This window comes from Spermophilus citellus, assembly GCF_964194105.1.
Source record: "Spermophilus citellus genome assembly, chromosome: 5".
In the NCBI taxonomy this organism is placed as follows: Eukaryota; Metazoa; Chordata; class Mammalia; order Rodentia; family Sciuridae; genus Spermophilus; species Spermophilus citellus.
In genome coordinates this window covers 138,184,693-138,210,479 of record NC_138186.1, presented here as the reverse complement: position 1 = coordinate 138,210,479, position 25,787 = coordinate 138,184,693, and the positions used below count along the sequence as shown (strand labels likewise).

At 35.2% G+C, this 25,787-nt stretch overlaps 1 protein-coding gene across 14 annotated transcripts in view; it reads left to right on the top strand.

The window, feature by feature from the left end:
- Window positions 1–25,787, top strand: part of EPB41L2 (erythrocyte membrane protein band 4.1 like 2) — a 208,748-nt gene that overhangs the window by 25,300 nt on the left and 157,661 nt on the right. Inside the window, exon 2 of one of the 14 annotated variants that reach the window (XM_081296272.1) lies at window positions 12,453–12,522. The exons of the other annotated variants lie outside the window; for them this stretch is intronic. The gene's annotated coding sequence lies outside the window, so the exon portion shown is untranslated. The remainder of the gene's footprint in view (window positions 1–12,452; window positions 12,523–25,787) is intronic. 14 annotated transcript variants of the gene reach the window in all.

Below are 25,787 nucleotides of genomic sequence, written 5' to 3'. Positions count from 1 at the left end.
AGATTTAAGAGCCATTAATAATGAGATGGTTATTATGGGACCTGCTCAATCAGGGATTCCCAAATTGTCTGCTTTACCAAAAACCTGGTATGTTTTAGCTATAGATATTAAAGATTGTTTTTTTTCAATCCCAATTCATCCCGAGGATAGTCCACATTTTGCATTTACTATCCCTGCTCTAAATCATGAAGGTCCTGATTAGAGATATGAATGGAAAGTACTCCCTCAAGGGATGGCTAATAGTCCAACTATGTGTCAAATTTATGTTAACAAAGCAATCCAGCCACTTAGAAATCAAAATGATGAACTACAAATATTTCACTATATGGATGATGTGTTATCGGCACATAAAGATAAAAACACATGGCTAGAATGTTATGCCACACTTACAAACTTATTAAAAAATTATTGTCTAGAGATAGCAATAGATAAAATATAATTAAATTTTCCAATTAATTATTTAGGAGTTCTATTATCCTCAACCATGGTCCATCCACCAAAAATTCAAATACGAGTAGATCAACTCAAATCACTTAACAACTTTCAAAAGTTATTGGGAGACATAAATTGGATAAGGCCTTATCTAGGCATACCAACAGGAGAGTTGGGACCTTTATTTGATATTCTAAAAGGTCCAGCAGATCTAAATTCACCCCACATGTTAACGTCTGAAGCAAGAAAAGCATTAAAAATCATTGAAACATATGGAAAATATGCATTTGGATAGAATTGACATAAGTTTGCCTTTATTATTTATTGTACTACCAACAAAAAATATTCCTTCAGGAGTATTTTGGCAAGAAGGTCCATTATTATGGATACATTTATCTTATTCTCCTAACACTATTCTTACTAGATATCCTGAGGCTGTAGGACAATTAATACTCAAAGGAATAAAAGCAGCAAAGGGAGTGTTTGGGATTTCTCCCAATAAAATTATTACTCCATATACTATGGATCAAATTGATGAGTTAGCTAATGAGTTAAATACTTGGGCAATAATCATGTGTGAATCTAATGTTTCATTTGATAATCACTTACCATCTAATCCTTTGTTGTCTTTTTGGTCTAAGCATCCTGTAGTTTTTCCAAAAATGACAAGAAAAACCCCTATCATGAATGCTCCAAATATATTCACTGATGGGTCAAACAATGGTACAGCAGCAGTAGTTACTCCTGATCAAACTTTTACATTTTTAGTACCCAAACAATCAGCTCAAAAGGTGGAGCTTAATGCAGTATTACAAGCTTTTATGATGTTTAAAGATTCTGTATTTAATTTATTTTCTGATAGTCAGTATGTAGTTAATGCTATAGTATCCCTTGAAGATGCTGGTAGGATTTCCCCTTCTTCTACTGTTTTCTCTTTGTTTTCTGCTATACAAAGTCTAATCTGGGACAGAAAAGATCTGTTCTTTATAGGACATATCAGGGCACATACAGGATTGCCTGGAGCTCTTAGTTTGGGCTATGAACTAGCAGATAAATCTACACATGACATACATATTTTCTCCACAATAGAAGAAGCTATAAATTTTCATAAAAGGTTCCACGTCAATGCTAATACTTTACAAAAGCGTTTTAAAATAACTAAAGAACAAGCCAGACATATAATAAAACAATGTCAAAATTGTGTGACATTTTTACCACAATTTAATCTTGGAGTCAATCCTAGAGGACTGATACCTAACCATATTTGGCAGATGGATGTCACACACTTGCCAGAATTTGGAAAATTAAAATATTTGCATGTTACAGTTGATATTTCTTCCGGATTTTTGATGGGCTCCCTTCATGCCAGAGAAAAAAACTAAAGATGTTATAGCTCATTGCTTACAAAATTTTGCCACTGTGGGCGTTCCAAAACAGTTAAAAATGGATAATGGTCCTGGTTATGCTTCTACCTCTTTTAAACAATTTTGCTTAACATTTGGCATTACTCACATAACAGGAATTCCATACAATCCACAAGGATAAGGAATAGTTGAAAGAGCTCATCAAACTATTAAAATGTACTTATTAAAACAAAAGGAGGGAATTGGAAAGGGGTATATATCCCCCAAAGATAAACTTTAAATAACCCTTTTTACTCTAAACTTTTTAAATTTGGATTCATCAGGGCTTAGTGCTGCGGAAAGACATTTGTATCCAAAAAATGTACATAAGCCTAAGGTACTTTGGAAGGATATTCTAATAGGACAATGGAAAGGTCCTGACCCAGTGATAGTCTGGAGTCGGGGCTCTGTCTGTGTTTTTCCACAGGAAGAACAGCAGCCAATTTGGATTCCAGAGAGGTTAACCAAAACAATTTCTACAGACCAAAAGGAAGATGATTTGACTCAAATCCATAACAGCTGATATCCAGAGCTCCAGCTTGGGTATTTTTACATCTGTGACAGTGATTAACCAGGATGCTTTTTTCAATATCTATTTTATTATTGCTTTTTTCCCACATCATAAAGTTCCATTTTATTTTTGAGCTCATACAGACCTAGATTAATGTTTTCTGATCAGTTTTATTTTTTGACTATGGAGTTTTTAAACATTGCAATGGAAATTTCACCCAGGTAAATCTAGAAGGCCTTTACTGTTGTCTTATGTGTTGTATGTTACGTGTGCACACTTCTGTTTTGTGTTGTATGTCTGTATGTGCGTATGTCCATATATCATATATGAGGAGCGCTCATAAATATATGGATCCAAATTTTTTTTTATTATTCACGTGATTTTAATGGTTTAGTTTAATTTGGGTAAACAGCTGTTGAAGACTGTTTTAATATGTTTACAAATAAGCAGGTTAACAGATCTGTTTGTTTACTTTCACCTTTCCTTTTCATTATATTTAATAATTCTGTTCAGGATAATGTAAATTGTTCTAAAAATTGTTTTCTTAATACCTGTTGAAATGTTACATTTTTTTTTTTCTTAACATCATTGTCAAAATCCCTATTTTCATCCCAGTGCCGGTGAAGACAAAGATGAAACCAAACTACAACTTCTTCAATAATTATCACAACAAACTGTATAAACTGATGCATCAATGAATAATAACTCAACAAGTAATTCTCAATCACTGAGTCGATTTATTTTGGGAGGAAATGGACATATTGATAGATTCCTCCGCTTTGAACTGCTTACAAAACTTGCCTGGACTATGTATCACTTGTATGCATTGTGCTGTATTTGTTGATACAGCGAACAGTTTTCTGATGACCGGTAAGAACCATATGTTGAATTGGACAAACCTAACAGGCACGGTCCCTAGCAACATTGCCTGTTGCTTAATTAAACAGAAGGGGGCAGATGCTAAGAGCCACAGCCAAGTAATATGATGCATGGCACTTTTGGTTGAAAAGTGACGCCAGCTAGCCATTGAGATGATATGATTATGTTAAGATTTACATTCATATGGATATTGGACTCCTGCTGTTCACCTGGGGGGGGGCCCTACGGGACTCCTGGAGAGTTCCCATTGGTTGGGGAAGTACAGTAGGAGGGAATTCCGGGGGGAGGAACTTGTTCTGGGGTTCGGGTAGAACACCACCGCGTGTGTGGACCGGCTGGTATTGGCGGCATTTTCAAAAATAAAGTTTGTTCCTGCTTGAGTGGCTCGTGATTCTGTGCCCAGCCAGACTGCGGCAGTTTATATTTTAATTAATATTTTCAGTTACATATAATTATTCAATACTTTTGTAAAGACATACTGAATTAAAAAATAATGATAATAATAGATACCATTTCTTGATATTTGTTATGTGGTAGACACAGTTCTATGAGGACTTCTGTATATACTTAGTCATTTAAACCTTGTGGTAATTGTGTGATAAGTACTGTTAACTCAAGGAATCTTTAAGAAAATGGAGACACTAAAAGTTTCAGTAACTTGTTCAAGTTATTCAGCTAATTAATGACTGATCAGGGCTGTCTGGCTCCAGAACCTTCAGTGTAACTCCTGTCTGTATTGTCTCTGGGAATATGTAAACTACCTTCAAACCCTGTTTCTATTTGCATTCTCCTCTGCAGAAGTAACTGTTTTGAAGGAGAGCCATTAGTGTATAATTTGATCACTGGTGATGGTTTTGATTGAGAAACTTGAAAGCCATTGATGAGATTCTACTTATGTTCTTTTACTGGCTTTAGTAATAAAAAGGGAAGGGGAAAAATGGTAGCATGTAGAGAGTAGGGTCATTACCAGTAATGTCTCCCCTCCTCCTTTAAGATGGAATGTTGAATCCATTTGGAATGTTGACAGATCACAAAGAAGTTGCTGAAGGTAGTAAGTAGTACCATTGAGTGGTTAAAATCTATATCTCCAGTTGAGTACCTTGGTGTGGGCAGGTGTATTATTAGAACTTAGGCCATCATTGGTCAACACTGTAGAGTATAGATTTTTCTCAAGAGTTTATCCTGAGGCCTTTAGTGACCAGATTTTTAACAGGTACCTGATACTGTATGTTCTCCCCTTTTTCTTGAAAAGAGTAGATGGTAGAAGAAAATTGTCCTAGCCCTAAGTCCCAGTCCACAATCCACAGTCCACTAATTACTAATCATAATATTGGGCAAGAGACATTGCTTCTTGTGTCTGTTTTATCTTACGAGATTCAGATGCTCTGAAATAAGTTCTCATTCATATAAGATGTCTGACTTACTGATTTGCCTTTGTTTGTGGAGAAAGTGATTTAAAATGCCCTTTCTTTTTATTATTATTATTTTTTATTTGTTTTAATTAGTTATACATGACAGTAGAATGCACTTATATACTTTGATGTATCATACATAGATGGGATATAATTTCTCATTTTTCTGAGTATACATATTGTAGAATCATATTGGTCATACAGTCACATACATACATACAGTAATAATGTCTGTTTCATTCTACTATTTTTCTTATCCCCACATCCCCTGCCTTCCCCTCCTTTCACTTAAAATGCCCTTTCTTATAGGAAAAATAGATGTAGATTTTTGGCAAAACATTCCATACTTTTCATTTTATCTTTATAGCAACTTAAGAAAAAAATATAGTTTAATGGAGGGAGGTTTGTGGTAATGTTTGTTATTGAAATTTTAATCTTGGTCATTTCCTATTGAACATAATTTTGCCAGTGAGTTTTACAAAAATTTAAATTTATTTTTTAAATTGGTGGGGGTAGCATGTGATATTTTGATATATGTATACATTGTGTAATGTTTAAATCATGCTAAACGTATCTGTCTTTTCAAACATATAATTTCCTTTTTCCTCTTTCTTTTTTAATACTGGGATTTGAACCCGGGGCACTCTAACTCTAAACTGCATCCCCAACCCTTTTTTTTTGGGTCTTGCTAAGTTGCCCACTGTGGCCTGGAACTTGTGATCCTCCTGCTTCAGCCTGCAATTACAAATATTTGTCCACACGTGGCTTTTCTACTTTCTTTTTTTGATGTGGGGATTAAATTCAGGGGCATTCAACCACTGAGCCACATCCCCAGCCCTATTTTGTATTTTATTTGTTGACAAGGTCTCACTGAGTTGTTCAGCATTGCACTTTGGCTGAGTCTGCTTTTGATTTAGGATCCTCCTGTTCCAGCCTCCCAGGCTGCTGAGATTATAGGCATGTGCCATAACACCCGGCAGCTTCTATTTCTCATATCAAATATTTCTTAGTTTTTTTGTTATCATGTTTTCCTCGTTACTGGGGATCCAGTTCAGGTGTGTTCTACAACTGAGCTAAGTTTCCAACCCTGTCTATTTTTTATTTTGAGACAGAGCCTAAGTTGCTGAGGCTGACCTTGAATTTGTGATCTACCTGCCTTGGCCTTCTGAGGCCTTCTGAGTTACTAGGATTATAGCCTGTGCTACTGGGCCCAGCTAGACAATAATTTTTAAGTTTTTCTTTTCTTTTTTTAATTAAATGTTTTTCTATTGTGTAGGCACTAACTTCATCATTATTTCCTTTTTTTTTTTTTTTTTTTTTGGTATTATGGATTGACTTTAGGGGCACTTTACTATTGAGGCACATCCCCAACCCATTTTATTTTTCATTTTGAGATAGGGTCTCCCTAAGTTGTAGAAGTTGGTCTCAAACTTGGCGATCCTTCTGTCTCGTCCTCCCGAGTGGTTAGGATTATTGGCATGTACCTCCACATCTGGCATTATTTCCCTCCCCCGCAAAAAAAAGTTTGATTTAGAAAGTTTTAAATATGTATATAAAAGTAAGCCAAATGGTGTATTAACCCCTCACCCCCATGTATTCCTACCACTCCCTTTAACAATTATCAACTCATATTTGGCTTTTAAAAATCTATGTTCCTATTAATTTCTCCTCATACTGCGTTATTTTAATGCAAATCACAAGTATCTCATCATTCTGTCTGCATAAATCTCAGTATTTATCCTTAAAGGATAAGACTTGAAAAAAAGTCACAGTACCATTATTATGTCTAAAAAAATTAACAGTAAGGGCTGGGGATATATCTCAGTGGTAGTGTTTGCCTAGTATGCACATGGCCTTGGGTTCAAACCCTGAAAGAAGCCCAAACCCAACCCAAAATAACAGTAAATTTTTAATATTATCATGTTGCATTCTGTTTAATTCCTTGTTGTCCTTGTTTTCTTTCAGGTTTTTTTTTTGTTTGTTTGTTTGTTTGTTTGAACCAAGTCCACACATTGTGATTAGTGATAGATCTCCTCAATTTTCTTTAATCTATATGTTCTGTTCTCTTTCTTATATTTCCTTGCAACTTATTTGTTTTTAAGAAATTTAAACTTAAGAAATTGGGTTGTTTGTACCATATTGTACCCATAATTTTTTTATTTTGCTGATTTCATGTTTTTTGTATAGTTTTGTCTGTTCCTCCATCCTGTAAATTGGTGGGTCCATACAGAGGCTTTGTCAGCTTCTGGTTTAAGGTTTTTTTTCCCCTCTTTTAATCCTTCATTGGTTTTGTTATTTCTTAAAACCACTCAAGGAGTATACAAAAGCTAATTGTAAGGATGTTTGGATTTGTTACTTAGTTCTTCATTTTCTGAAATTGGCCTAAATTCCCCATAAAAACATGTGGAACCACTTAGAAATTTGGGAAGATAACAATCCTCTGCAAATACCATACCCAAATACAAATTACACAAGAGTTGCTAGTCTCAACTGTATTTCCCAAACGAAAGGAAGAAAGCAGCTGCCTTAAGGATTTCTATGAACCACAAATCAGGTTTTCAGTTAAAGAGAGACATTTTACAGTTAAATCAGACTTTATTTTTCTAGAACAATGTGAAAACATTTCAATTACCTAAATTTCCCACCCAGTAAGCTAGTATCCTTAGTGACTACTTTTTTCCCCTTTTCTTCCTTGGCAATTGGAAGTAAAAGGATTAAAGTGGAATGATGGCAAGTCAGAAAGTAACCAAGATATGTGGGAAACCAAATAAATGTATTCTGCAGGGATACTTTGAAGCATATTTATAATTTTCTTCTCCTTCTCCTCCTCTTCTTCCTCCCTCCCTCCTTCTCTCATTTCGTCCTTCCTTCCTCCTTTCTTCCCTCTTGCCTGCCTGTGTTCTTTCTCTCTCTCTTTCTTCCCCCGCTTCTCTCTCTCTCTCTCTCTCTTTCACCTGGGGCACTCAACCCCTGAGCACTCAACCCCTGAGCCACATCTTCAGCCTCTTTTTATTTTGAGACAGATTTTGAGACAGGATCTTGCTAAGTTGCGTAGGGCCTTGATAGGTTTCAGAGTGTGACTTTGAACTTATGATCCTCCTGCCTCAGCCTCCTGAGCCACCGGGATTACAGAACATGAGCCACTGCTCCCAGCTGTAATTTTTTTTTTTAAAAGAAACTTTTAGATGTGGAAATAAAGAGTACAATAGTGTAGTGAACATCCATATCCCCACCAACTAGTACTAGTACATATACTGAGGGAGAAAATACTAGTTGGTGGGGATATGGATGTTCACTACACTATTGTTGGGCTGGGGCTGGAGTTATACTGCTATTCATTGGAATCTTCTCTCCCTCTTTTTTTTTTCAGTTGTCATCAGGCTTGTGGTACAGATCTTACATCTTTTTATTTCTTTGGGCAATGCTGGTAAATATTTTGCTAGTTTTTGTTTTACTTTATTTTGGTTGGTCTTCATTTTATTAGGTGCTAGGTGAATATGCTGTGATTAGGGTTGGTTTCCTGATTTTTAATTGTATATCTTTTGTAACAAAATGTCTTAAAATTGAAGTATATACAGATACAGTTGAATAATGAATCCCTATATACTCATCTTCCAGCTAATTATCAACATACAGCTACATTTTTGTTTTCTTCTGTGTACCTTCTAAACCTTGTCATCCTGTCTCCCCCATTTCATGCTGGATTATTTTAAAGCAAATTCTATATATTATATTATTTGATTCATACTTATTTATATGTCTGTTAGGTGAGCACTTTAAAAAGACTCCACAATACCATTGTCATATCTAAAAAACTTACTATTTTCTAAATGTGATGAAATATTCAGTGAATATTCATATTTCCTCAGTTGCTTCACAAGTGTTTTTATAGTTGGTTTGTTCAAGTTAATATCCAGATAACATTCACATTACATTTATGGTTGCTCTGTCTCTTGAGTGTTGTGTTTTGTTTTCTTTTGGTTCTGGGGAATTCAACCCTAGGGGTACTTTACCACTGAGCCACATCCCCAGTCCTTGTTAAAATTTTTTTGAGACAGGGTCTCTCACAATGCCTGGCTTGAATATCTTTTTTTTTTTAACATTTTTTTATTTTTATTAGTTATTGATGGACCTTTATTTATTTATTTGCTTATATGTGGTGCTGAGGATTGAACTCAGTGCTTCCCCCATGCTAGGCAAACACTTTACCACTGAGCCACAACTTTAGCCCCTTGAGTATCTTAATATATAGTTTATTTATTTTCTTTTTCTTTTAGTTTATTTGCTGAAGAAACTGTTTGTCTTACAGCATTTCCTGCATTCTGAACTTTGTTTATTGTATCCCTCCTGCAGTGATAGTTTAGAATGTTTCTGTCTTGTGAGTTTCTTATAAATAGGTAGGCAGACTTGAGTCTTAGATTCAAGGTTGATTTTCGGGGAAGGATGGAGAGACTAGAATCTTTCATAGCTGTTGATGTTTATTTCTTATTGCATTTCATCCAGAGATCCTGTATGGTTGACTCTTTTTTGGGGGATAAAAATTGATTCATTTGTTCTGGTGTTTTTGGCTAGATAACTTTATCTTATTGATGTGGGTTATTTAATTACCATAAAATACAGGTTTTTATTTGAAATACAGGATAAATACTTTTTTCCTTTACCAAATTTCAGAAGAAGCTATTGATATAATAATTATTTCCAACTTTTTTTTTTTTTTTTTTTTTTGGTTTCAATCTTAAGTGTCCCCTTAAGTCCCATATGCTAAAAGCCATTTGCCACCCTGAGGCACTCTTGGGAGGTGGTGGAAACTTTAGGAAGTGGAGCCTTATTGAAGGAAGCTTGTCACATTGGCGGGGGGCATGCCCTTAGAGGAGGTATGAGCTGAGCAGCTGTGCTCCATCCTGTGCTCCCTTATCCTTGTGTGCTACCCTATGCAGGCCCCCAAATGGTGGAGTCAACTGACCACGGATTGAAACTTTTAAACTGTGAACCCAAATATTTCAGAATTTCCTCCTCCTATGTTGATTTATCTCAGGTATTTGGCACAGCATCAGAGAGCTGACCAAGAATCTATTTCTCTCTCTCTCTCTTTTAAATGATACCCCAAATTGAACCTAGGGGCACTTTAATTCTGAGCTGAATCCCAAGTCCTTTTTGTTAGTTTAGAAATGGGGCCGAGTTGCGGAGGCTGGCTTCTACCTTGTGATCCTCCTATCTTAACCTACCAAGATGCTGAAATTACAGGTGTGTACCACTGACCTGGCTAGTCTGTTTCTTTTTTGGCTATCATTATTAATTTAAGGACTTTTATATAGTCAGAGGATTTCAACCAATTAGTCATCCCCGCTGGGGATTGAACCCGGGGTGTTGGACCCAGGGGGATTGAAGCCAGGGGGTTGAACCCAGGGGTGCTTTACTGCTGAGCTATATTCCCGGGCCTTTTAACATTTTTTATTTTGAGACTGGATATCTCTAACTTGCTAAGGCTGATCTCAAATTTGTGATCGTTCTGCTTTAGCCTCCCAAGTTTCAGGGATTACAGGTATGCACAATGACTGTAGTCATTCTTTTTTTTTTTTTGTACTGGGGAATGAACTCAGGGGTACTCCGTGTAAGGTCAACCTTGTAATGCTAGATCAGTAAGCTGCTGCCGTGTTTCCTGCAGACAACTTTATTTCCTCTGATTTGAGTAAACAGATTCGGTTTCATGAAGAATTGAAATGTATAACTGAATTTGTGCAGAACTCTTTTGTAATGGAATAACATTACAATACTTATTACTTACTTACTTACACTGAGCCACATCCCCAGCTCTATTTTGTATTTTATTTAGAGACAGAGCCTCACTTAGTTATTCAGGCTGGTTTTGAAATTGTGATCCTCCTGCCTCAGCCTCCCAAGCTGCTATGATTACAGATGTGGGCCACCATGCCTGACTTAGTCATTCTTTTTGATAGTTATGTTTTTTTAACTTTCACCACTCCCTTCAAACTGGGTCTTATGCCCTTTGACATGACCCTGTCAGACTTTGAAATAAGGAATAAGTTTATTAAAAGGCTATATAATTTCTTTCTGGAGAATATCATCAAATCTCCAATAGGCATAGCATTAAAAGTATCTACACTACAATGGAAAAAAAAAAGCCATAGAGCAAAGTGAAAACTTGATCCCCAAGTGTGTATTGTCAGGTTTTTGTCTTAAAAAGCATCTTTGTAAATTTTTCCTATTCAGATAATCAAAGATAATCAACTTTCTGGGCCATGGATTAAAGAGCTGTGAATTTGGAAATCCAAGAGTTCCAACATATTCCACAGTTAAAAAGTCCATTCTCAGAGGAAATGAGGATGGGTTTGTGTCCTAACCTTTGCCATTTTTTCCCCAACATAAAACGTTGCTAAACATGCTGCCCTGAGAAGGTCAACCTTGTAATGCTAGAGATCAATAAGCTGCTGCTGGTTTCCTGCAGACAACTTTATTTCCTCTGATTTGAGTAAACAGATACGATTTCATAAAGAATCGAAATGTATAACTGAATTTGTGAAGAACTGTTTTGTAATGGAATGACATTACAATACTTACCATATTTCCAAATCTCCGGGAAGTTTGTGTCTGACATTTTAAAACACATGTTGGTTTTATAAATTGCCACTCCCCCCAAATTCTATGAATAATGTTCATCCCATAAGAAATAGTCCTTTTCAGTTTTGTAGCTTTTCTTTTGTAGAATAAATGGGGTTTAGTTTTATCCTTGTGCTGGTAGTAGTCACTATCATGACTCTTTTGTTAAGTATTAAATATGAACTGCCAGTTTTTAAATACTTTGAGTACTTACTGAATGTTGGGCTGCAGTACAAATAATGCAGCTGCATACCATACTAATATAAACAAAATGTCATGCTTTGAAAAAACGTTTATTCTCCAAGAATAGAAAGAAGTATAATGAAATTCTGTATTTATTTTCCAGTGAGTTACGTTTTGAAGTAAATAAATGATGATACTGTATTTTAGTTAGAAATGTTTCTTTTCATGCCTTTTAGGCATTTTGGTTTGTAAAATAACTATCAGATTATTTTAGCAACTGTAAGAATCCCATTAATTATTTTTGAACAACCAACACTGAAAAACATGTCAAATTGTTTTAATGGCAGAAACTTTGAATACTTTATTTCTAGTAAATTAAGTTATTCTGTGAATTTTCCAGATGGCAAAAGCAACTAGAATAATTTGATTCATTATTTCTTTCCCATTTGTGATATTAATGAATTGTGAATTAGTGCAGTTTAAATTGGTACTGGAGTGTCCCTTTTGAAACCTTAGAACTGTGTTCTTCTTATATGAAAAATAAAATTATTTGTGTAGAGAGGTAGTTATTTTCTATATCACTCTACAGAGGATCTGAGGGAATATATTTGTGGGAATATACAGGAAATATATTTGATACAGTTGCTTACATAAAAACCAATTAGGGCAGGTAAATTAGAAATAAGAAGAAAACATCTAAATGAGAATCTAACCTCTACATATACAAACTGTAGCTATGGCTTAACAAATTTTTATTGATATCTGTCTTTTTGTATTTTTGTATATGTATTTGTATGTTTTGTCTTGTTTTTTACCCAAGAAGTACTTTTAAAATGTGTGATGCTTGATAAAACCTCTATTCTTTCTTGAAATGTTTGCTGTCAATCATTGAAGTTTTTTTCCCTGTCAATACAACTGTGAAATGTTTTGGTTTTTTAAAGTATAAATATGAGTAAAATTTTCAATAAGAGGAAATTATAGTAATTAATATTTGATTGGTTTTTTATTTTTCAGGCTTTTTCCTTTGGTGATAAACATTTTTATACTTTTGAGCCATTTCTTTCAAGACCCTGATCCTGTGAAAGTGAGTCATATCATTCAAGGCATAGCTTATATGTCAACTTTTCTGTGAAATAGTTTCTAATTCCTACAAGTAGGGTTAATACCTGTCTTTGCTCCCAAGAAGTTTAATGGCACTTATTAGGTTGGATTTTAAAACCCTATGTGTCATTTTTTTCAGGGCAGCAACGCTGTTTCATTCCCAGTGATTAGCACTGATAAAGCATTCTGTAGATGTTCATGGAAAGAATGAAAACTAGCAAATGAATCAGAAGTTTTAATGAAGTTCAGATTATTAAAATTTTTGCTTCCTTTGGAATCAATGAATATATTAGCTGGTTTGGATCATCTTATATTGTACAGGATCTTCTGAACCACTAATAGCAATGTGAGTTGCCTTATAGTTGAATTTGAAACATTCTGTGTGTGCGTGCATATGTTGGATGTGCTCTACTGGGGATTGAACCCCTAGGTGTGTTACCATGAGCTACATCCCCAGCCCTTTTTAAAATTTTGATATAGGGTCTTTCTAAGTTGCCCAAGCTGACTTCAAGCTTGCCATCTTCCTGGTATTACAGATGTGCATCACTCTGCCTGGCTTCATTTCCAATCTTATTTTACCATTATGCTGTTATTTGGTTATGTCCTTCTGCTTTTAAGATGCTGTTCTTATTGTATTATGCCACTCTCATACTACGAAACCTTTAGTAGCTCTCTTTTACCTATGGGGGAAGTCAAAATTAACAATTCATGTCTTCTCTCCCATCCCATTGGATCTTATGCTTTATATAGAAGATTCTTCCCTGCCTTCTGTGGAGCTATATGTTTTTCAGAATTTTAAATATTATTTTGCTACTGGGGATTGAATCCAGTGGCACTTTATCACTGAGTTGTGTCCTTAGCCCTTTTTAGATTTTTTTTTTTTTTAAATTTTGAGATAGGGTCTCACTGAGTTCCTTATGGCCTTGCTAAATTTCTGAGGCTGGCCTCAAACTTGGGATCTTTCTGCCTTAGCTTCCAAATTGCTGGGATTACAGGTATGCGCTGCCCCACCAGGCAAGATATTATCTATAACTACCTGGAATTTCTGCTTTCACTTTGCCTACCTGGTTCCTATATGAAATTATAAAACATGAGTTCTAGAAAATTCTGACAGTTCTTTAACTCAATCGTTTAACTTATAAATGAAAAAAAATAAGACATTGAAATTTTCATTGATTCCCTGCTGCCCATCACCCATGTACAAAGCAAACCAGCCTCAGACCCAGGTTATAACTAATGTCTCTTTGTTCATTTTTCACAAAGTCTTTTTTTCTTTCTTCCTTTCCCTTTTTGTGATACTGGGGATTGAACCCAGGGCCTCATGCATGTGAGGCAAGTGCTCTGCCACTGAGCTACATCCCCCCCCAATTTTTTATTTTGAAACAGGGTCTCATTAAGTTTTCTAGAATGACCTCAAACTTGGAATCTTTCTGCCTCAGCCTACTGAATCCAGTGGCTCTTTATCATTGAGCTGTGTCCCTAGCCTTTTGTATGTCGTCATGCCCGGCCATAAGCTGTTTTTATTTTATTTATTTATTTATTTATTTATTTATTTTTGTTTTTTTGTTTTTTTTTTTATTGGTTGTTCAAAACATTACATAGTTCTTGATATATCATATTTCACACTTTGATTCAAGTGGGTTATGAACTCCCATTTTTACCCCATATACAGATTGCAGAATCACATCAGTTACACTTCCACTGATTTACATATTGACATACTCATGTCTGTTGTATTCTGCTGCCTTTCCTATCCTCTACTATCCCCCCTCCCCTCCCCTCCCCTCCCCTCTTCTCTCTCTACCCCCTCTACTGTAATTCATTTCTCCCCCTTGTATTATTTTTCCCTTTCCCCTCACTTCCTCTTGTATGTAATTTTGTATAACCATGAGGGTCTCCTTCCATTTCCAAGCAATTTCCCTTAGCTGTTTTTATTTTAAATTGCAGCTGAAAATTTTGTTTCCCTCCAACTTTCTCTAACCACCTCAGTTAGAAGATCTATTCTGGACTTCAAACTTTGGTGCTGCTTATTGTATTGTGAGAACATTGTGTTTTCTGTTGTAACAATAATGAACAATGACATTGCTAACCTTTGCTTACTTTTTGGTATGCTCTGGACTAAAAACCATATTGATTTTCTCATTTTACCTTACAACCACACTACAGGGCATTGTTATTCATGATGTAGAAATTAGGAAACTGAAGGATAGAGAAGCAAAGTCCTAAATGTCATAGGTTTAAACTCAGGTCTGATCAGAATAAGACTTACCTAGCTTGTATTATAATATTTTACTTGTGTTCATCTTTTCGCACTGGATTGTAAGACTTTTAAGGACAATGAATAGTTCATTAATATCTTTGTATCTCCTCCAGCATCTGTTGCAGAAGAGCTCGGGAAATTTGTTGACTTCCACTAGACGGATATATACCATTTGACCACATATTGAAGGTCAAGGTATTGATATAAGGTAGTGGAGAAGCAGAAGGTGAGAGGTGAAACATGTAAGCATAGGACTTACATGTAGATAATAGATCTAAGAAAAGGACAAGGTATGGGGTCGATTGAAGTTTCAGGGGAATGATGTGGGCAGCAGAGTTCTTTAACATTCATAATTTATTGGTTGAAAGGAAGGTATACATTTGTTTACTTATAGGAGTTTGGGATTGCATCTCAGTTGCATATTGTTATTTCCAGCCTTGTTCATTGTTGTATTTGGTGTTTCTTTCTTTAAGTAGTCCTGAAACTGCCTGTCTACAAGAACAGGAACAAATCGTTTTCATGTAAGATTAGCCTTTTTAGCAAGAGAGGTCTGGGACACTTTAATGAATGAGGATCGTGAACTTATGTCTACTTAACCGAGGGCTTCCAAATTGGTAGAATGCTGAAGCTGTGCAAGTGCATTTTGCTATGGTATGGGTTCTGTGAGTGATTGTCCTTTTGTAGTCGTGCAGTTAGGTGTGAAGAATCTTTTGTGCTTTTTGCCTGTTAGGGAAGTGAAACCCTTAAGCTGTGTAGGCATATTGATTTCCCATTTTTTGAAGGATTTTAGTTTAGTCTTTTTTGTTCTTCTGAAATAATCCTCAAAGAATATTGTGCTAGCTTTATTATTTAGTGATCAAGAGTATGGGAATGGGTTGGGGATGTGGCTCAAGTGGTAGCGTGCTCGTCTGGCGTGCGTGCGGCCTGGGTTCGATCCTCAGTACCACATACCAACAAAGATGTTGTGTCTGCCGATAACTAAAAATAAATAAATAAATATTAAAAAAAAAGAGTATGGGAATGAACCAGTAGATTGAAAAGTATGGTGATCTTTGAATAGCCTATTTTTTTTTCTTTTTCTTTTTTGGTATTGGGGATTGAACTCAGGGGAGCATTACCACTGAGCTACATCCCTAGTACTTTTTATTTTTATTTTGAGATAGGGTCTTACTAAGTTGCCTAGGCTGGCCTTGAACTTGTAGTCCTTGTGCCTTGGCCTTACAAGTCTGGGATTACAGTCATGTATCATTAGCAGAATAAATATTTAAAAATGAATGCTGCTTATGACTTGAAAGAGAGGATAAGTGATGTGTTCAAGCAAAACTAGTTATAGGAAGAACATTGCCAAGAAGAAAGATTTGAGTTCTAGAGCTCTTTCCTTCAAGTATACTTATTTATATGTCACATGCCAAATTCACAGTTTGTTTATGGTGAAAATAATGAAACCTCAATTAACCTCTCCCTCATTTGGTTGTGAAAATAGGTCTTTGATGTCAATTTGCAATAATATATCATGAAATATATTCAGATGCTGGCATGCTGACTTATGCTCACCACATTTATTAGGGAATGTTTTAATAGGTATAAGTACTTTCTGTGCCTGTGTCTTCAAATAATTGTTGATGACAATATAGATTTAGCTCTTGTGTATTTTAAAAAATTTTATTGTATAATATATGAAGATACATTAAAACTATACAGAAATATAAGTAAGATTTATCATTTTGCCTGGCATTGTGGTGCATGCCTGTAATCCCAACTGCTTGGGAGGCTCAGGCAACTTACAGAGACCCTCTCTCAAAAACAAACTAGGGATATGACTCAGAGTATCACGCACCTTGGGATCAATCCTGAGTAACCCCCCCCCCCCAAAAAAAAAAAACAAACAAAAACAAAACAAAACTAAAATGCTTTTGTAAATTAAATAACTAAATAGTACCATTTGTCATTTTTTACTTTGGCCAGTTGAGATACTGTGACCTTCTGTGCATGCTAATTTTTCCATCATGAGTTAAAAACAAAGATTTTATGTGGCACTTGTCTTCAGAGAAATAAAAATTTATGCCATTTATTCCCTGTACATCCTCAAGACTAAAAGGAGATAAATTAATTTCATGGATGAAAGAAAATGAAGGAAGGATGAAACCCTTGTATCAAAATTCCACAGCTTTCTAAACCACTATACAGCTTATCAAAGCAAAATTTCATTGTGCTGCCTGGCTATTTCTGTGGGTTTTGATATAATAATGTATAGGATTTAACGAATAGGTACACTTGGCTCATGGATTTATCCTGTTTTTCTTTGAGTGATTTTTTTTCCCCTTCAAATAAGTTTTTAGGGATAGTCATTTCAAAATTGAGGCCATTTTGAGATATGCTGTAGAGTTTAAACAAGTACCTTGTTTCCTTTCCCCATTACACCCTATTTCTTTTGGAGTAAATGTCCTTTATGGATACAGCTACACTCTTCAAGAAATCATTTCATTGAATTTAGAGAGGAAAATCTTATACCAATGTTAGTATTAAAATAGCAATGTTTTCTTAATTTTTTTTTTTGTAGTTCGCATTTGTGTACTTATTCAAGTACCACTTTGAGAATTGGAGAAAGGTTGAGTTAGAAACTTCATGGTCAGAGGATTGTATGATTGATTGATTGGTATTGGGGATTGAAGCCAGAGCTGTTCTATAAATGGGTCTCATCCTCAGAATATTTTTTAAAACGTAGTATTTTGAGACAGGTTTTAAGTTGCCCAGGCTGGCTTCAAACTTGCAGAATTTATGATCCTTCTGCTTCAACCTCCTGAGTAGATGAGATTACAGGTGTGTGCCACTGCATCTGGCTCAAAAGGCTCATTTTAGAGTGAATGTAATTACTATCTCATGGGTTTGTTTATTTATTTATTTTTTGGCTGTAAATGTTTGTAGTTCTACATTTTCAGATTGTTAAGTTTAAAAATTCTTTTTATTGGCAATTCATATAATAGAAGAATTAGCTGAGGAAATCAGAAAACTTTGGACAGTACATTGGCCAAAAGTTGGATTTTTTTTTTTTTTATGGCACTGAGGATTGAATCTAGTGGGGCTTAACCACTGAGCCACGTCCTCAGCCCTTTTTATATTTTATTTAGAGACAGGATTTCACTAAGTGGCTTAGGTACTCACTAAGTTGCTGAGCTCAGGCTTTGAACTTGTGATCCTCCTGCCTCAGCCTCTGGAGTCTCTGGGATTACAGGCAGGCACCACTACTACTGGCTAAGAGTTGGATTTTATTGTTGGTGAAATTTTGAATTAATTGAACAAGATAATTTGGATACCTGGAGCTTAGAATATGTTCTTTCAACATCTTTGTTGGCCTAAAGCTATTCAATTGAATTTACTGTTTATTTGAACTTGGAACTGTCTTTTGGGTATTAGTCAGCTTTTTCTGTTGTTGACTTTTGTCCATTGTTATTACTTTCATTGCCTACTCTACTGAGACCTTAAAAATCTTTGGATATTTCTCATTCTTACCTTTTACTTACTTTTCTGTTCATTGAGCCAAATGGACATTTAGGTAAATCTGCTTTTTGAATATTTAAACCAACAATTTTGTCATTTGCCTTTTTGGAGGTTGCCTGCCATACATTTAGCACTGTACCTCATGTTAATATTCTTTACCATTTTCTGTCAACTTTAATAAGATAGGGCCTTTGGTATTTCTTGATAGAGTATCTCATTTATTAGTAGCTATTTCTGTACACATATTATTGACTACAAGTACATATTTACACAGCCTGGTAGAATCATTATATAAATGATTCAGATTAAGAAAATTGCTAAATACTAAGTGCTTAATTTTCTGTTTAGAAATGTAGTGTGTGCTAGAGATAATATTTGAGGATCTAAAGTATGTAGGAAAGGCTGCACATTTTATTTTGATCTTATTACCATTCAAAGAAAAGTTTATATAAAAATCCTCTGTCACTAACTTTCTGCTTTCTGAAGATGATACAGCAGACTATTAGCCAAAGTCCTAGCCATTTAGTCAATTGAGAAATACTTTCAGTAAAACCTGTTGATATAATTTGGGCAATTTATGGAGCTCCTGCTCAAGCAATTTCTTTGAAATACTTTAAAATCAAGGGTCTGGGAGGCCGTGGTGGAGTGGACCCTGGGGAATGGGCAGCAGAGAGGGCTGCTGAGCCCAGTGTGCTGTGAACTGCACCACTCGGTGGTTAAAGGAAGAGGTTAGGGCGTTTTTTTCCTTGCTTGCTCTGCACTTGAGCAAGTTACTTTGTTGCATCTCTGGTTTCTTATATAGTTGTTGTAAACACAGTACAGGTCATAGTAAGGGGAAACTAAGGGTAGAGACCTGAATTTTGTTAAAGTAGTTGAAGATCCACACACAATGGTTCCAAATAGTTAATCTAACTATGAGTATACATATGTGCATGCAATCTATTTGTTTCCCTCATTGAAGTCATCTCTTCTTTTTTTTTGTGGTACTAGGTATTGAACCTAGGGGCACCTAATCACTGAGTCACATTCCAGCCCTTTTTGTTTTTTATTTTGAGACAGGGTCTTGCTGAGTTGCTTAGGTCCTTGCTAAGTTGCTGAGTGTGACTTTGAAGTTGTCATTCTCCTGCCTCAGCTTTCCAAGCCACTAGGATTATAGGTGTGCTGCACCACACCCAGCTCTCATTGAAGTTTAGTAGGTCTTGTGTGAGTTGGGGTGTTGCACAGAAAAAAAAAACCAAAAAAAAACAAATCCTTCCCCAAGGGATTTCATTATCAGATAAAGGACTCAGAACAATCTAATCCAGATCCAGACTTTGAAGTATTGTGATACCAACAGCTGTGGTCTATTAAATATCAACTTTAAACTGTTTGGTAGCAGTTAAATGTCACTGGAACAGTTGGCAGTTGCTTTGTAATTTGACAGGTCTCAAGGTTTCCAAAGTAAATGTATAAAATCTAAGCCGCTTTTTGACATATGAATCATATTCAGTGTTTTTATGGGGGGAAATGAATTTTTTAATTTCTGGAGTTAACTTGGCAACTTTAAAAATAGAGTTGTGATAATTCTAATCCTTTCTGCATATTTAAAAACTTATTTCCATAGGATGAAATTGTAGAAGTAAATTTGGCTTTTGAAAGAACAGTGGTTACTATACTATTTACCAGGGTGAGTTTAGAATTTGACTGGTGGAATTTACTAAAAATGCCTTTTCACAAGTGTATAAATGGGATGGTGGTATTCTTAGGTGTTTGCAAAATAAATACTAAACTGTTCAGCTTTTCAAGGCCTAAGCAAAAAAGAGGAAGTCTCAGTATTTGCTTGCTGCTTTTCCTAAATGTAGCCACCAAAGGAGGATTTATAAGGAGAAGTCTTGTATTTTCTTTTCAGAATTTTGGAAAGGATAAAGAGGTGCAAAGGAGGAAAATACGCATGCAAATGTAAGATGTTTAAGATTTTTTCTCTTTAGTATTTGCTCTCCATTATTATCAGTGATGATTTATACTACTTGGAGATGAGAAGATTGAAATGTTTAATATTTGATAAATACAGCTGATTGGGTATACCCAGAGAGAATTGTGATCTATCACAGAATGCTTTGCAACCCTCTGCAGCTGAACTGAGCAGTCATAATAGTGTACACTCAGTAAACTAGCCATTACAAAAAGGGAGCAAGACTGTAGCATCTGTGGAGAATTGGAAACACATGGAGTAAAGACATGGCAAATTCAGATTATTTCAGGGTGAGAAACATTGCTTTAAATAATATTTACAGCATTTGAGTAAATAAATACTTATTTACATATACATTTTTTCCTCTTCATTATTGACCTCCAATTGTACTTATGTACAGTTGTTTTTGTTTTTACATAAGTACAATTGGAGGTCAATAACGAAGAGGAAAAAATGTATATGTAAATATGTATTTATTTGTGGTAGATGGTGTGCCTTGAAGAACTTTCCATGAAACTGGTATAATTGAACATATATTTAGATAATTTGCTGGATGATTTAGAGACCACACAACCTTTATATTTTTTATGATTATGAGGTACAAAAACTTGTGTTGAAGTCTCCTTCAGTGAGGAATATATACTTTGATAATATCTTTGTGTTCAAAGTGCTGAAATTAGATTTAATAAGTTGATTATACATTTATAATGAACATTTTCCCTTTTAAAATATTAAATCAGGGGGCTGGGGCTGTAGCTCTGTGGTAGAGCGCTTACCTCGCACATGTGAGGCACTGGGTTTGATCCTCAGCGCCAAGTAAAAAATAAATAAATAAATGAATAAAGATATTGTCCATCTACAACTAAAAAAAATTAAAAAAATATTAAACCAGTTCTAGTCAACTTTTTATAAAGTCTAGCATGTCCTGATCATCAGGCATTGGAATATTTTTACTTTACTGCTTTATTCCCTAGAGAGAAAAATCATCATGCTGAAAGATGACCCATATCTGACAAAGTAACGTGACCAGGTAGTTTCAGAAGAGGAAAATTAGTTTTGTACAGAAGAGTAAAAAATTGCTTTCTGTGCATGTCGTGAGACTTGTTGGGCATATGCATTTCTAAGGGGCCTACAATAGCTTTGTGTTTTTTGGATAGTATGTGAAAACAGGCATTTAAAACAACAACAACAACAAAAAACCCAGGTATTAATTCTTAGAAGGTGTCAGTACTTCTCTAGAGTAATTGGTATTTTAGGTGGTGATTTTCCTTTATGTATTCATAGCAGTAACAAAGTACAGATCTTCATGAATTATAATTGCTAAGTTTTAAATTCAGATATCTCATTTTTAAAACATGTTGGAACACTGGCTTTCGTTTACTAGTATTATTTATTTAGTTAGTTTTTGGTCAGCAGCTACCAGTAAAGTATGCTATGTTATTTGAATTTTACATAGGTTTATTCTAGAAGTTATGATGCAAAATATTTCATTTTGCTTTCCTTACAAGTATTTTCATCTTGGCAACTTTGAATAAACTGTTTTAAATTGCTTGTTACCAGATAATTGAATTGATTTTGGAATAGTTTGAGACTCTTAGAAACATGAATGAATGCTTTTCACCCAATTGTTTTCATTTTTATTTTGGGGGAGTACTAGGGATTGAACCCAGGGTCACTTAACTGAGCCACATCCCCCAGCCCTATTTTGTGTTTTATTTAGACTTAGGGTCTCATTGAGTTGCTTAGTGCCTTTGCATTGTTGAGGCTGGCTTTGAACTTGTGATCCTCCTGCCTCAGCCTCCCAAGCCTCTGGAACTATAGGTGGATGGTGCACGGTACAATTCTTTAATTTTGCGGGGGGCAAAGAAAACTCATGTTCAACTGTTAATCTCTAATGTTTAGCTTAGGAATTCAATACATTTTTGGAGAATGAACAAATGATTTTTTTTTGTTTAATAAATTAAAATCTTCCAAATTTGGGGACTATCTTAAGGCATTGCTGTTTTTAGCATATTTACCTGTGAAATTACATACATACGCACAGACACAGTGTTTCTAAACTATTTTAAGGAACAATTATTACAGTTGTATTAAATGTTTCTTAATATGACATAGGAAGTTTTGATTCATGTCAGGGCATTAAAATTTTTCTATTTTATTTCAAAAAGATGAGCAAGCTGCTATCCTTAAGTGTTATTTTGTAATAAATATTGGGATAAGAAGTTAAAATCACACACAAATTTCATTTTTTTGCTTATGAAATATCCATATAAACTTTTTGGAATGATGCCATTTCTATTGCTATGAGTTGGGCTCATGGAGCCACTATTAATCATTGGTTGCATTCAGCATTGGCCTTCTATCTTTTTGGCAAACATTGGAGTCTTTGCAGGTTCATGATGTAATGGATAATTGTTTCACTTCCCAGGCAACAGGCCCCAGAGACCCAATCTGTAGTATTCCAGGGGGAGCTCTAACAGCTTTGTTTGGGACCTGGCCCTGTGGAAAGGAAGCTTATTTGCCTTGTAGTCAAGTACATTCTTGGATGTGGGTGATATACATTTAGGTGTGAGTCTAAATTGTGGGTCTTGTTGTTATGACTTAAGTGTATTTGAAATTTATAAAGCAATCAATTATACCTAATGATTCTGGCTTACAGAAAGGGAATATGGTAGGGAGACTAAAAACATTCCAGACCCAACCTACATGTAGATACTACATTGAACATTTTAGTATTTGTTTATCAAGTAATTTTCGTGCATTGGAAAAACATGTTTTTCCTATGAGTTTGCCTGCTCCATTCCTTATATAGTATATGCTTGGAATGAAGAATATGTAAGTCAGGAATTCTTGTGCCTTTAAGAAGTTAGACTAATTAATGGATAAAAAATGACAAGAATAATTTTAAGAACCAAGAATGTGTATTATTGAGGTACCTAAAAGAATTTAAATAATGAAAGAAGTTCGGGAAGAATCAATGAAAAGACTAGAAAAAGTGGTGGTAAGAGAAGAATGGAGGTGAAATGAGTGTAGCCTGTGCTGAGCCTAGGTAGGTGTAGAGGGCTGGACTGTAGCTGGTGGATGGACTGGTAGAGAGGGCCTCCTGCTCCAACTCAGAGTTAAGATTTTATCTGAAAGTCTAAGATAGGGATCCATTATAGCTTCTAAGTTGTGTCAAGGTGAAAGTAGTGTTTAAAGAAAGAAAAATAGAGGGTAATTGTAGGCAGTTCACAGGACAGCAAACCCAAAAGGTAAGTTAGTAAGTAAGCTTAGGAATCTCACTAGTAGTTAGGAAAATGTAAGGTAAAACAGACTTATATAATTATCATAATGAGCCTAAAGACCCCAAGTCTTGGGGAAGATGTAGAGAAATTGTTTTAATCATTCACTACTGATGAGATTATACATTGGCACTGCCATCTGGAGAACAGTTTTGGCAATGTCAAGTAAAAACTGACCCATACCACACAAGCTAGCAGTTCCACTAGGATGTGCTTTAGAGATTCCTATACATATGCCTGAAGGAGACATGGAAGAAGTAGTTATCAAAATATTTATAATAGGGTAAGGTGGTGCATGCCTTTGATCCCAGTGGCTCAGGATCACAAGTTCAAAGCCAGCCTCAGCAAAAAAGCAAGAAGCTAAGCTCTATCTCTAAATAAAATATAAAATAGGGCTGGGCGAGTGATACCTCAGTGGCCCCCCTGATACCTCAGTGGCCCCCCTCTTACCCCGCAAAAAAAAAATTTTCATAATAACAAAATGTTGAAAATAACCTATCTTTGAATTAGGGGAAAAATATATATTTTATTTTATGATGAATTACCCTGTAGGAATTAAAAAGAAGTATGTTGGGCTGCATAGAGCCACATGTATGAACATAGTAAAACATAATCTTCAACTAAAAACATAAAAGATTATGGATATGGAGATATAGTTATATATGAAATTAGGCAAAAATGTGGTCACTCTCTGCAGCCACCAAGAAATATACTAACCCTGGTAAGTATTTTCTACTGACTAGTGAATTTTCTGAGAGCCTAAAATCTGATTTTTAAAATCCAGCCAATGTTAGAGCAAAACAGTTCCTGTTTTATTCCTGACATGGTCTTTACATACTGGGGATATTAAAACCTCTGAACTCCTCTGGGTTCATTGGTATAATATTAAATTTTTAAAGAACTTTGCAAAACACTTGTAAAATTTTAATTTAATCTTTCTGTTCGTTTTCTGAAATAATAGACTGTGTAAGATTTTTTTTTGTTCTCAAATTAAGTGGCAGTAGTTGAACTTGAATTTGCCTTCTATGATTCCTAGTTTATTTCTTTTAATAATAATTTTAAAGTTTTTCCCCCAGCACACAGTTTTAGCATATAGTTACATTTCATTTATGCAGCAAATTTATTCCTGCATCAGTCATATGTAAACAGGTCTTTGGAACAAGTGGTATTTTAAAATATGAGTATTATGTCTTTCAAATTGAAGAGATCCAGTGGTGAGTCTTCTTATTAAGGGAGTAATGTTGTATTGATTTATTGCCATTTTGTTTTTGTGGGTGATTATAGTGGTTCTTAAGAACCGTCCAGTAAATTTATGAAAAACAGATTATCTGGTCCCTTTCCCCCTCAGAATTCTTCCCTTTCGGTTTCTCACCATTACTTGATTGGTTTCTTAAGGGCTGTGAGTTATTCTCACTCATTTTGGTATTCTCAGTGCATGGCCTGGGTAGGGGTGGGGGGTAGGAATAGAGAAAGAGAAAGATAAAAGATTGAGTGTGTGTGTTTTGCCTTGTTTTTCCTATTAAGTGCTTAATAAATACTCATAGGATGAATTCAGGAAGAGCTTCTCTGAAGGAAATGCCTGGACTGAACTAATACAGTAATAATTGTGGGTGGAGAACACTGGAAAGAATTTTAATGCTCAAAATTTACACTTTTGCTGAACTTGGTTTGTAGTTAAGCATTATTTTCAAACATGTTTTTCATTAGCAATATCACTTAAAAACCTGATACAAAGTTCCAGGGAAGGATTTTACTGGTGTAAAGAAAAGTAAGGGTGCATGAATAGAGAGAGAGAAAAAAAAGTCACATTATTCTGCACAAGTGTATCAAACCAGCTTGGAAGTTAACAGTTTTCTTCTCAGGGAAGTTGTTTTTTAGCCATAAGCTACTGCAAATTGTTCAGCCATTGGCAGCAGCACAGAAAACTGCCCTTTTCACCCTTTCCAGCTCACAAATGTAGACGATTCATAGCTGGAATCCATCTCCAAGAAAGTGCTGGCCTTATTGAAGCCAAATGTTCTGAGTTTTTCATTGTGGATGCATGCAGGGCCTTCAGTACTTTTGCCATACAGTAAAGCAAACAGAGATCCTAAAAAACAAACAAAAGCAACAACACAAGCAAAGTTTACCAAATAACCTTCAACTTACCATTTGTAAATACAGATGCAAATAATCTATTTGGTAATATATTTCTCTTGCTCACTATCACTCTTCAGTGTTAGCTTTTTAATGTAGTATCTGCACAATAGAATTAGTTG